Source organism: Pleurodeles waltl, chromosome 5 (assembly GCF_031143425.1).
Source record: "Pleurodeles waltl isolate 20211129_DDA chromosome 5, aPleWal1.hap1.20221129, whole genome shotgun sequence".
In the NCBI taxonomy this organism is placed as follows: Eukaryota; Metazoa; Chordata; class Amphibia; order Caudata; family Salamandridae; genus Pleurodeles; species Pleurodeles waltl.
Genome location: NC_090444.1, coordinates 616924513 through 616938228, shown reverse-complemented (window position 1 = coordinate 616938228; position 13716 = coordinate 616924513).

Sequence of the window (13716 nt, the reverse complement as noted above, 5' to 3'; positions counted from 1 at the left end):
CCCATTCACATTAATTTGACAAAAATGTTTTAACCTTTAACCTTCACTTGAAAATAATGAATCAATTTTAATATCTGCTCACATAAAGTGGTGTCCGCCAACACTTTCTGTCAGGCTTATTAAGGCTTTGCACCAGGATGTCACATAGCAGTGTATGCTATCTACTGTCCCATGCAAACTGTGCTTGAAAGATTATGGGGGTCATTATGACCCTGGCGGAAGGCGGAGAAGCAGCGGTAAAACCGCCAACAGGCTGGCGGTCTTTCCTCTGCGTATTATGACCATGGCGGTTACCGCCATGGTCATCCGCCGGTTCTCCGTTCCACCCGCCAGGGCGGAGACGACTGCCGGGCTGGAGACCAGGGTCTCCAGCCCGGCGGCCGTCACAATACTGCCGCCGGTATTTGGACCCGGCTGACCGCCATGGATTTCATGCGGGTTGAAACCGCCATGAAATCCATGGCGGTAAGCACTATCAGTGCCAGGGAATTCCTTCCCTGGCACTGATAGGGGTCTCCCCCACCCCCACCCCCACCCTGACTCCCTCCCCTACCTCCCACCCCCCCTGCCACCCCCCAAAGGTGGCAGGACCTCCCTCCCCACCCCGACCCCAAACATCACAGCACTCATACACACACGACACGCACGCAGGCACCACCAACACACATACACCCACACACACCAACATACATGCCAACATCCACATACACAGTCAGACACGCACACCCACATTCAAACATACACGCACACATCCATACAGACATACCTACAGGCATACACGCACTCATTCCCATACACACAACACCCCTGCAAGCATACACGCACTCACACACCCCCTCTACATACACACACACACACCCCTATGCACGCACACAACACACAACACCTCCCCACCCCCTCCCCTCACGGATGATCGACTTACCTGGTCCGACGATCCTCCGGGAGGGGACGGGAGCCAGGGGGGCTGCTCCGCCAACACCACACCGCCAACAGAACACCGCCATGCCGAATCACAGGACGTGATTCGCTGGGCGGTGTTCTGTTGGTGTGGTGGTGGAGGTGGAGCAACCTCCACTTCCCCGCCGCCCACCAGTATGGCTGTTGGCGGCTCTCCATCCGTAAAAGGACGGAGAGCTGCCAATGGTCATAATAGGCCGAGCGGCAAACCGCCACCACTGGCGGTCTTCCGCACGGTGGTCCCTCGGCGGTCTTGAAAAAAGACCGCCGAGGTCAAAATGACCCCCTATGTTTTTACAGCATCAAAGCTGCATTGCTTTGCGTCACTTTAGGTCAAGGAACTGTTACTGGTGGTGGATCAGCGGGCACACCCTTAGGTTTTGACCAAAGCCCGATCTACTGAGGTAGTTAGACCGGGCTTTGGCCAAGACCTACTTGAAACAAGAGAAAGTAGAAATGTGTTCATGTATCCAATGCACTGCATTTGTGCTGCAGTGCACCGCACACAACTAATACACCTTGCACTGATGCAGAGGAAGGCAACAACAGGAAGCCACTGATAATAGAGATGGTCTGTGCTATGCTTCCCCATTCACTCCACAAATACAGCAAAGTTAGATGCTGCGTTGCATCAAAAATTAATAAATGTGGACCTGAGAGTAAGACAGCAAACTGAAATTTCATTGTGGCAGGTGACCCTGATTTTACACAAACTTTCTGCTTGGAATTAGACCCCTGGGCCTGATGTACACCTATAATGCAAGGGGCAATTAAATCTATTGGAACTTAATAGAAATTAAATTGAATTGGACTACTGCACATGGCTTTGTGGTATTGTAATGGCATACATGCAATACTACTGATGTTGCATCAGTGTGAGCCTGATGAAAAATAGCCCTGACAAATTTCATCTTCATGAACAATTCCTGAGGAAACCAGTTTGTGCACATTTTCAAAATAGGTAGCAGTGTTCCATCTGACAAACTTATCCTGGCAAATCCCTTTCTCAACAAAATATATTTGTAATGCAATTTGTTTCTGCAAACCTTTTTCCCCTTTCCCTTTCACCTTTTTCTAAAGTGGGGACAAAACCGTGCCCTTCAAAACACCTATGCACCTTTAACCTCTCTTTTTTGTGCCTCCCACATTTACGCTTCAGCTTCGATAATGTTTTTTCATACATGGCGCATCCCAAATTTGCCTCATTTTCACCTTTTCTTTCCCCAACTCTGTTTCTCTTCCCCAAAACTCCTTTCACCGTTCCTATCAGCCTGCTCCTCACTGTTTTTATTGTTGTCTTTTCTTATCCATGTTTACTAACCCATACCCCTTCCTCTCTCTGCTTACAATTCCCTGTCCCACTCCTTTTTCCCCTTCCTATATTTTACTCCTTGCTGCTGTGCGTCGGTATTATTCATACTTCCTTCTTGGTCTGCAGATTCCATTATAAATAGAAACAGACACCAAGGGGCATATTTATACTCTGTTTGCACCGAATTAGCATCATTTGTTTTTACTCTAATTCGGTGCAAAACTAACTCCATATTTATACTTTGGCACCAGCCCCATCTAGCGTCAAATTATAGGAGTTAAAGTCATTTTTTAGAAGTGGAAATCTACCTTGCCTTAATGAGATGCAAGGTAGGCGTTCCCGTGCAAAAAATTACTCTATGGCTATAATGCATATTTATACTCCCATGCAAAAATAGTGCACGGAGGGAGGAGGGGTCAAAAAAATCGTGCAAAGCTTGCTTTGCCCCATTTCTTAACACCTGGGTAAGGACAGGCGTTAGGGGATCTGTGGGCCTAGTTCCATGGTGGAACACCATGGAATAAGCCCACAGGTGCCCTCCCCATGCCCCAGGGACACCCACACCAGAAGGACTCCAGAGGATGGGGGCCACATCCCAGGTAAGTACAGTGAAGTATTGCATTTTATTTTTTAAAGTGCCATAGGGGGCCTGAAATGGGCCCCTCTACATGGCACAGGGTGCAATGGCCATGCCCAGTGGACCCTTGTCCCCTGTGCTGGCCATTGGGGTGGTGGGCATGACTCCTGACTTTTCTAAGGTAGGAGTCATGTGACATGGTAGGTTTAGCACTATAAAATAACACTAGTCTGGTCAGAGTCATTATTTTTTACTCTAACCAACCTAGCGTAATTTTTTGGTGCTAAACCCCATCTCTCACATCGCCACCCCCACCCGGCTAGCATCAAATGTTTTGATGTTAGCCCACCCTTTGCGCCGGCTAGCGTCATTCCTTCAATATGACACCTGGCCGGCATCTAGGAATGGCGCTATACTTTTTGCCCCAATCCTGCATTAACGCAGGTTTGCGGCAAAAAGTGTAAATCAGGGCCCAAGGATCCTAATTCTTCCCTTTATAAATTTCCTTTTTTTAACATTTTCATTTCCATTTTAAACTATAGTAATTGAATCATCAGTGTGAGTTTTCAGTTATTTTGACAATATTTCTCTGACTAAGGACTCAGGATTAACAATCAGGTACTTTTCAATAAAGGGCTATTCACCAAGTTGGCGGGTCATAAAGTTGCCGTTTTGTCAGTGTTTCCATCTTAAAATTCATGAAGAAGACTTCTTGACTTCTTCCCTTCACTCACTGTCAAACTCTTATCTTCACCCAACAACATTAACATGTTTTTTCTCTTATATTTGTGTTTCTTTTTGGTTGTACATTTTAGATTTTTGTCCTCACCTAAGCTGAAAATGAACCGTTGGTGTTTGGTTGTCATGAAGCAAAATAATCCTCTCCCCAATATCTATCTGCTGATCCTTCCTGGCTTTATTCTCACTCAAAAACAACAGTGATAAAAATTATATTAGGGACTTACAGGCCGCCCAGGATTTTTGATTTATAAGAAACAGGCCGCAGATCACTTTCACTTTAGTCAAAGCTGAAAACAAGAAAGTATGTAAAGGAAGTGTCTAGACACCCTCTCTTGTGTCTCACCACCATATAACATGCATGAACCTGGAGAAGATTTTGTCTTATCCCTCTATCAAAGTATCAGGTCCTAAAGATATTGCTTGAACAACATTTTCAATGAACTCAGGAGCTATGATTTGTCAGTGACAGTATTCTCAGAATAGTCTTATATTGAGGGGTGCTTTTTGATTAAACTCTAGAAGGTCACTATTGCTGCCCACAGTTGAATACCATTTTTCAGTGTGATGGACAGAGGTGAAGCAATACCATCAGGTGCATGATTCGTTTCAAGTTTATTTTATGAAACACTGGTTGGTTATAGGTCTTGGCATATGATGATGATATCCACAGGTTGGTGACTATGGATCATAAAAGAGTTCTCTAAGGTGATATGGACCACAACAGTTTATTACAGGTTGTTCATACTTAGCCTCTGTCTCTTGCTTGTATAGGGAGGTGTCCTTAAATGCTCCTAATTTCCATAAATTCTGTAGGTTTCTCTTTATTGATCAACCTTTGCATTCAAACGCCCTGGTTTTTACATTACACACTTTTGTGAGCAGTCAGCCTATGGGCTAAATAAAGAATAAGTCTTACAAGCCCCACACAGTTCATAGTATATTGCCTCATGTTTGCGGAATGTCTTTGAGCTCATGCTCAGTGTTGGACTGACTTGTCAGGCAGTATGGCACTCTGGCATTGCCAAATGGGCTTGTTTGAAAGGCCACTATGTGGGCTGCTTTTTTCATTATTCATTATTTCATTATTCTTTTTTGGTGCCATTGGCTGAATGGGTCCTAGAAGTGTTGGTTGCCTCCTGGAGGGTTGTTGGCCCCCTGCTACGCAGGGGCTGCAGGGGCCTACATTGCACCTCATTCATGGTGAACTCTACTGTGAGCCGTGACAATGTGGGGAGGAGCAAGGGTGCATTCAGAGCAGGTGTGGCAAAATGGTGAGGCCATTAAGAAACAGGATGATGTAACATCACAAGGGCTTAGGAAAATTAACGTCCGAGCAGAAAGGGGATTCAGAGGCTTTATCTGGTTGAAGGTGAAACTCAAGGTCACTGTCCCTAATCCAAAGCCCTCCATATCCGTACGATAGACACTTTAGCTTTATGAACAGTTACCTTTTGCCAAACGACCTCTTAATGCTTCTCAAATATTGTGACACTTCTTGTAGACCTGAACACTATTCTCGTGTGCAGCACAAACTGACTGTAAACCCAGGAACGCCTCATTGGTCCAGACAGTACGGTTAGCATCATTGTGTTTGCTGCTTTACTTGGAGTCACTGCAATTAATGAAAATATCTTTCATATCAATGTAGAGGGCACAAGAAAGCAGACCACAGATTCAAACAAGGATCTATGTATGCAGCTCAGAAATAGCACAAGGTAACCGTATTCACGGCTTCTCTCCATATTACTCAAGCATATGCAGTGAGTTAATTGCACAAGGTTTGCTACTAGCGATCACCTCACTTTAGTGATGGGCAAATCGCCTTTCAATGTAATTTAAGCTATGACAGTTGATCTTCACATGCTCATCAATGATAGGTCGAGAGGAAGAGGCATACTATAGAAGAGAAAGCTGATCCCTCTACAATTTTCTGAACTTCAGACATATGCTGGCATGTTCTTTTCCACATTTCTAGTAGATTCTCCTTGCAAACCACATGGGTCTGTAAGGTCAATCTCAAGTATGATTTATTTACTATCAAATTCCTGATTATTGAAATACGAAATCATAGCAAAAATACAATTATCCAAGGAAAAAGAAAAAAGGATGTAGTAGGAATGTAATTTTACAATGTAATCGTTTTGTCTGGATGGAATAGAAACAAGAGAGGGTCAGTCACGCAGTAGACAGTCCGTTATTCGGCCACGAGAACAGCAAATTTGCATATAGCGTGGGACACTTCCAAAGTTATCGTTGAAAACGGGGGCTATTTTCATTCCACTTGCTGTTCCTTTTAATATTTATCCATTATCACTTGCCACCAGACACCCACGTGCACTCATTCATGCTTACATATAGTACACACAATTACCCACCAACAAACTAAAGTTAGTAGTGTGTGTTTTCCTGCGGGTGCAGCATCTGTTTGGAGCATTGGAGACTCTGTTTTACGTATGTCAAAGGTGGCCTTCAGATATATCATTACTCCTCTAGGGAGGCACCTAGTATTGCTCTTTCTCGGCTTCTTCTCTCGTCCATTTAGTACGGTTGAGGAAATAGAAATGGTTGCTTGATGGGGCTCCGGTGGCAAAGGGAATGTTTCTGATTGGCCACTAATCACACCTGGCAGGTTGTCCCATATAGCAATGAACATGATAGCTAGAAAGTTACATATCTGGAGGTGGGGTGTCCCTTTTTGTGACAGAACCTTCCTGCTTTACTGTCACGATCACTGCGCATGTCAGTAGAAGTGAGTGGGACAACAGCCTCCCCTTGTATAGGACATCAGAAGTTTCTCCCGCAAAAGTGTACATTTCCGGTGGAAACCGAATTGTGGGGACTTTCCTGCTCATCAATCCCTAGTGTCTCTTTTGCCAGTTTTGTCATAACCGCTGTTGTGCTGTTTGAGTATTCAGGTAAGGGTTTTGAATTTAGCAAACAGTAGCATGCTTCGAGAAAAATGTGGGACAAAGAAGATGGCGGTGCCCTTGAATTTTCGAATGATAATTTTACTAATAACCACATAGTACAGTTTATGTTCAGAGGGAAATCTCTGGCAATTATAAAGCTTGCGTTCAAATCTTGAAATTTTCATGCTACTCAAAATCTAAAATTTGAACGCACTCTCAAAACTTAAAGATTTTGAATTAAAAAAAAAAAAAAATTGCCAAAAAAGAGAAAGACACCAAATAAAATTGAGCACGATCTACCTGGTAGATATGGTGAAATTCTGTCCATTGATTGTTTTTCTTTTTTTTTTTTTTTCTGCGTAGAACAAATCTCCGGGAGGTGTGGATGAGGAAACGCACTCCAAGGACGCCTCCTCTGACAAAAACCTATCTGTTTCAAATGTGGCAAAACTAATTTAGTAGCCTTGACTTTTATTTTGGTATGTTTAGCCCGGATTGGTCATCTAGGCCAAATGTATATGCCTCTAGCCGTTAGCGCAGCAAGGATGCCCTGAACACAGGTGCAAGCAAGGAAAATTGGCCCTCTGACTGCTGTTCGTGTAGTGAACTATAACAATTATCCGGGTTGAAGGGGACATGGTGTCACTACACCTGCTGCATCAGTTATAGCTGCGCCCCCGCCTCCAGCAAGTGCCTTCCTTTTGGAAATAATGTCTCAGTAATAGGAAATACTCGTCAGGAAATACTGATCATTTTGTATTTTATAAAGCAAAACAGAAAGCTGTGTGTTGCTTTATAGAGCTCACTAGATGCAGACTGCTCTTAAATGTTCTTAAATCCATACCTAATGGAGCAGAGAAGAGACACGGCCTTCCGTAATGCTCTGTTCGTTTCTTCCTCTTAGCACATGAAAGCTGCTGTGCTCCGAACAGCCACAATATTTCCAATGCGAACTCCCAGAAGTAGTAATGGGCTCCTGGAACAGACGCCTCGAATAATAAATTGCAGTCCTTCTAGGAAACCCTGTGAACCAGTGCTGGCTACAGCACTTGAGAAAGCAACACAGTAATTGTGTTTGCTGCAGCGCATACTGCACATACGGCCTTGGTGCATTCATTAAAACGTAAGTATACCATTTGGGGATTACTGGAAAACATGATTTGTGCATTCATTAACAACAAAAATGAAAGTACTGTGAGCATATTCTAAAAGATTGTACTCTGGAATTTCGAGTCTATCGTGGCACACTTATATCATGGACAAAATATCGAAAGGTAAATGCACGTAGGGAAGTATAAGCCTGCGATTCTAAACGCCACATCGAAGACCGTGACGATATATATTGTTAATGTACATATATGTAGAAAATCTAGACAATCTTGCCTTTTGATATTTTGTCCCTCGATATTCTGTCTAAATCATTGTTGTCCCCCTACAACATGTAGACGATATTCAGGATCCACAGCAAGATAAATATGGTTCACATATGAAGGTGAAGTTACATCACTTTATATGGACATATCATTTTCACTTAATACTGCTCATGCTTAAATAGTATTTTTGCTGAAAGTACCAGAGACTGTCCACTTTCTTCATTTTTCGTCATCATTTTTTTACAGGCCTTACACAAAGTGTAGTCTGAGGGCCTGAATTACATCTCGGTGGAGGTGTTACTCTGTCGCTGTCAGATATCCCACCCACCACCCACAAAATCGAAATACCATGGTTTTCTATAGTTTTTAGACTTCGGGGGGGGGGGGATTATCCCTACTCACTGTGATGGAGTAACCCCTCTGCCATGATCTAAATCAGGCCCTGAGTCTTTTATCTTCTCTGAGGTGAAGTCACAAAAGATGTGGAATCTTCACCTTTTGCAGAGGAGGGTACGCTTTCCCGCCTTAGATAGAGAAGACGCTTTAACCATCCTGGCCCATCACAGTCCTGCAGCCAAATGCCTTACTCAGAAAGGGTGGAAAATACAGCTGAACAGGTATCATTCCAAATTTTTCCAATATGGGATAGTGTTGGCTCTGGGAAGAGGGAATTTACCTGTTAATTCTCTGAACTTCCCTTAGCCTTCAGCACAATCCGGTAACTACACACCTATGGACAGCCATTTGCCAAACAATCCCTTTTCTAAGAAATTTCACTCCTTACAGAGTGGACCTTCCAGTAGCTCTGAAGCTTAGTGCATATCTAAATCACCAAAAAAGGGAAGCGAGGGATTGAAGCTCACTAATCCTCTCTTCCTAACAAAATGCATCCACCACACATGGTTTAATGAGCATCAAAACCAGACAGTTGTTTTTCGGTGGTATGTATTTTATACAAGTACCAAAGATGCCCCAAATTTTGAAAAACAGCCCTTACCTACTATTTATGGCATGCTTTGTGATTGGGTGTTTCCCCAAACACAAAAGCCCAGATTTAAAAGGGCCTAGAGTCATTTTATTTACACTAATGTGGCCCAACGAGGCCAAAACCACTGCCCCATATTTAAAAAGTGGTGCAATGCTTGCACTGCGCCACTTTGTAACCCCTTGCACCACAATAAGCCACAATTTTGACGTTATTGCCCCCTACCCTGTGCTATGGTGCGTATTTTCAATGCGGCGCACACATGGTGACGGTACGGGTGTGCTAAGGGGCTCAAGAAAAGTGGTGCTGCACAGGGTGCAGCGCCACTTTTCTTAAATCTGCCCCAAAGCCTTTGTTAGTGTTTGAGTGGGCTCTCCCATCCAGTGGGATTGTGGAATATCATAAATAGGGATCAGAATAAGTTAAAACTCCCTTGCATTGTAGCTCTTATCCTCACTTTACTCAGGGCTCCCCTGACAATGTTAAAAATTAGAAATAATGAAAGCAATGGAGTATTATCACAGTATCACCCTCTGTGCTACCTTTGTTGAAATGTTTTGGCTGATCCTTTGTGCCCAAAAAGGGTCAACATCCTTTATCAGGATACAGAGCTCCCTGTGTGTTTGTTACATTCATACAGTGAGTGTGAAAAGTGGATAGTATAGATAATACACTGAAAAATATATAAATCTCGGATTTTTCTGTAAGATAGATTTCCATGCAATGAACATTAATTTGTGTCAGTATTACATAACTGTCATTAACACAAATATCAGTTAAGCAGCGCAATTACTGAGGCACGGCTCTTCTTCTGGATTGCAATGGGCCACCTGCTAATATCCGCAGCCCATGGGCCACAGCGGGAAATACTAACAACTGATGCAACTAAAGCTCCCCCTTTGATAGCCATCATAAGCTTCAGCCTTTGCAAAGCTTTTGTAGTTTAAAAAATATGCTACAGTGAGTTTCAGAAGACTTTGACTTTTAACACACCCTTAATCTTGACCTCAATTTTATATTGTTGAGTTCTGCAAAAGGCTGCCTCTAGTGTTTATTAGAGCAGGAATTTTAATTTATCGACCCTAACCCCATCCATACAGATTTACAGATGTGAGTCTTTCCTCATAAGATGTGTGGTTTATTAAATGACCTATTATATTTATTAAAGTCTGATGTTTTCGAGGTAGTGCATATCAAAGTTTCGGCGAAATACTTGCAATTATTTGATTAAATGTTTTAGATTTAACTGTTCTCTGTGTCTATGAATAGGCACGATTTGCTTTACAATATGAGGGAGCTCCTGTAGAGTTACACAGAGGTATAGCTTGTATGTGATGCATAGGATCTTAAATAAAATCCATGCTTCCACTAGTAGCCAAGGTACTTTGCCCAGTAAGACTGACATGGTTGCACCTCGAGCTCAAGAGTGTAATCTTATGCTGACTGGATGCTGTAAAGGGGACTCTAATGGTTTTGGCCAACCCCATGTAGCTAAAGTTCCCACCATCCAAATGTTAAAGCTCAAGTGTTTGAACTACTTAGCCAAAATCAGCCAGTGAAATGGATCATTTATCTTCCTAAATAGGATTTAGTGCTCTTTTGTAGATTCGTATGTATACAGGATGGGGTTTGGTTCAATGGAGAACCCCAGAGCTTTGCAGATGTTGCCAGATTCTTTGAGATGACAAGCCTTTTTTATTTCTTGGAGGACATCTGAATGTCTGAGTTCTTTGCTCTAAACCAGAAGAAGAAATTTGGTCATGTTGGTGGTTCGGTCTCAGTGATAAATGTTCACAAGCAGTCATTCACTCAGCAGTTTGCATGCTGATCGATGGTTGTATCATTGTCACATCATGTGAAGCATTCCAAGAGCTCCAGGAAGACAATGAAAATTATGGGTTATAGACCTACAACTTTTGTTTTTATGGATCAAATCTGTTTATTGACTTTTCAATTATAAAACATCGCATACGCAACACATCAAAGTAGTACCATTAGGTTCATAGACAGCTTACTTCAGGCGCAACGATAAAAAAAAACAAAAAAAACCTTGAATACAAAATACAACTTTGTTTCCCCGCAGCTGGCTGACAATACAAGAATCAAACTGTTCCAAGCTCCTTTACATTATAGTCCTGGTCCTATGTATACATCCCCCTAAAGGTTCGCTCCCTTCACTCAATTCAAATTCAGTACCCTCAAGTCAGTCGGACATGACAATTCTGAGAACTCCCCAGATAAAATTCGTAAGAATGGTTGCCAAAGTTCTTGAAAGTACCCGCTCCGCTGCTGAGAGGTCAGGGTGAGCTTTTCCATAGCGAGGATAAACCAGAGTTTGTGTAGCCATGGAACTGTTGTCGGGATCTGCTCGGCCCCCCAGGCAGATAGCAACAGCTGTGTTGCAGCATTTAAAGCTAAGGCCATCTGCCGTCCCTTCAATGATCTCAGGGGAAAAGTGAGAGGGTTTGGAAGGCCCAACAAGATATACGCAGGGAATCTAGGGATCTGAGTGTCAAAAGCCGTGTCAATAGTATCTATTATGTTCTTCCAGTAATGATGTAATTTGGGACAGTGCCATAATAAATGCACAAGCGACCCCCCCTCCACCGCACCACCTCCAGTAAAGACTAGATTTATCATGATCCCATGCGTGGATCCTTGCTGGGGTGTAATACCAGGAGGAGGCCACTTTGTAGGCTGTCTCTGTGCCTGCGGCATTGTAAGCTGTGTGGTGCGCCCTATAGAAAATACTCTCCCACTTGTCTTCCGATAGCTCTCTCTCCAGTTCCCTCTCCCATCTCAATTGACCCTTAGTCTTGGGCGGGCGGGCCTCCCCAAGCAAGAGAGTATAGAGCTCAGAAACCACGCCCCTATCGCCCTTTTTCATTAGAATCCATTTTTCAAACGGTGTTAACGGCCTGTCTATTAATGTCCTGTTGGCTGGAAGCAGGGCCCAGTGTCGTATTTGATAATACATCATCCTATCGGCCTCAGTTAGGCCGTATGTCTCCCTCAGCTGGTCAAAGGGGATAACCCCCTGCTCATCAAATAAATATCCCACCCTTTTACAGCCCCCCTCATTCCATCGACGCAATGCCTCAGACTGCAGGCCCGGGCCAAAATCAGGGTTCGCACCCAAGGAAGTCATTGGGGACGGGAAGGTCGTCAAGCCCGCCCTGAAAGCCACCCGATCCCACACTCGCATCGTAACCTCCGTGACCGGGGAAACATACAGCCCCCGCGCTCTGTGTCGGAGCCCTAGCCAGGGTTCCTTCCATATGTGGGAGCCAGCCACTGCCTGGTCCATGAAGCACCAATGCTTCTCAGAAGATGGCTGGCTCCATTCCAAGAGGAAACGCAATTGTGCTGCTTGGAAATATCGAAGGAGACAGGGGACCGCCAGCCCGCCCTTCTGCTTAGGGCGATATAGCACCTGTCGCGGTAACCGCGCCGCCCTCCCTTCCCAAATAAAACTTAGGACCGTCGATTGGAGGGTCGCTATCGTTCGCGGCGGGGGCTCCAGCGGAAGCGCCTGAAACAGATACAGTATGCGTGGTAAAATGGTAATCTTCACTGCCGCCACCCTGCCCAGCCAAGAGAGTTTGAGTCTCCCCCAAGTCTCTAAGTCACGCTGCACCTCCCGGATTAGTTTCGCCTAATTCAGCGACGCCGTGCGGGCGGCCGTGGGGCCCAGCTCGATCTCCAAGTACGGAAGCCCCGAGGAAGACCACATGAAGTGGAATCGGGCCTTCAGGTCCGTTTCATGTTCAGCACTGAGGAACTTGCCCATAACCTGTGATTTTAGCATATTCATCCGGAATCCCGAGACCCGTCCAAACTCCTCTAATACACCCATTAATGCTGGCAAAGAGGTGGTAGGCTCCACCAAAGTAAGAATGACGTTGTCCGCATATAACGATATGAGATGTTCATCCCCCCAAACTTCATGCCTGTGATCTGAGGGTTGTCCCGGAGCCTCTGCGCCATAGGCTCCATGTAGAGCGCGAACAAGAGGGGCAAAAGCGGGCACCCCTGACTGGTCCCCCTTTGGACCGCAAAAGGTAAAGAGAGCGTCCCATTGACTCTAACCGCCGCCCAGGGCGCCTGATAAATGCAACGGATCCATGCCATGAAACCAGGACCCAGCCCGAAGCACCCTAGCACCTTAAACAGGTATGACCAGAGAACCCTATCGAACGCCTTTTCAGCATCAATGGATAGGAAGAGCGCTTCCCTACGAGAGCGTTCGGTTTTATCCAGCAGATGGAGCAGTCGCTTGGTATTATCACTACACTGCCTATGCAGTATAAATCCTGCTTGGTCGGGATCCACAAGCCTCGGCAAATAATAGTTGAGACGATGTGCCAAAATGTCAGTAAATAGTTTGGCATCAATATTCAGGATTGAGATCGGCCTATATGAGGCGCATTCCTCAGGGTTCTTCCCCGGCTTCCGGATAACCACGATAGTAGCATCTAACATGCTAGGCGTGAGGGCGCCGGTTTGACTAAAGGAGTTAAAGAGTCGCACCAGGACTGGTACAAGTTCCATACAGAAGGATTTATAAAAGAAGGCCGAAAAACCATCGGGCCAGGTGACTTCCCGGTCTGCAGCCGTGCAATTGCTGATATGACCTCCTCTGCCCTTTTAGGTTGATCTAGCGAGGTTGCCTCCCTTTCAGTCAAGGGAGTAAGTGCTATGCCCTCTAAGAAAGATTCTGGAGCAAGGGAGCCGGGCTCCTCGGCCCGACATAGACCTCAATAGAATTCTGCGAAAGCCTCCGCTATTTGATCACTCGTATGTGCTTCTGCTCCCGAGGGCGAGCTAACCATTTTTATCATTGACGCCGCACGCTGCGCTCT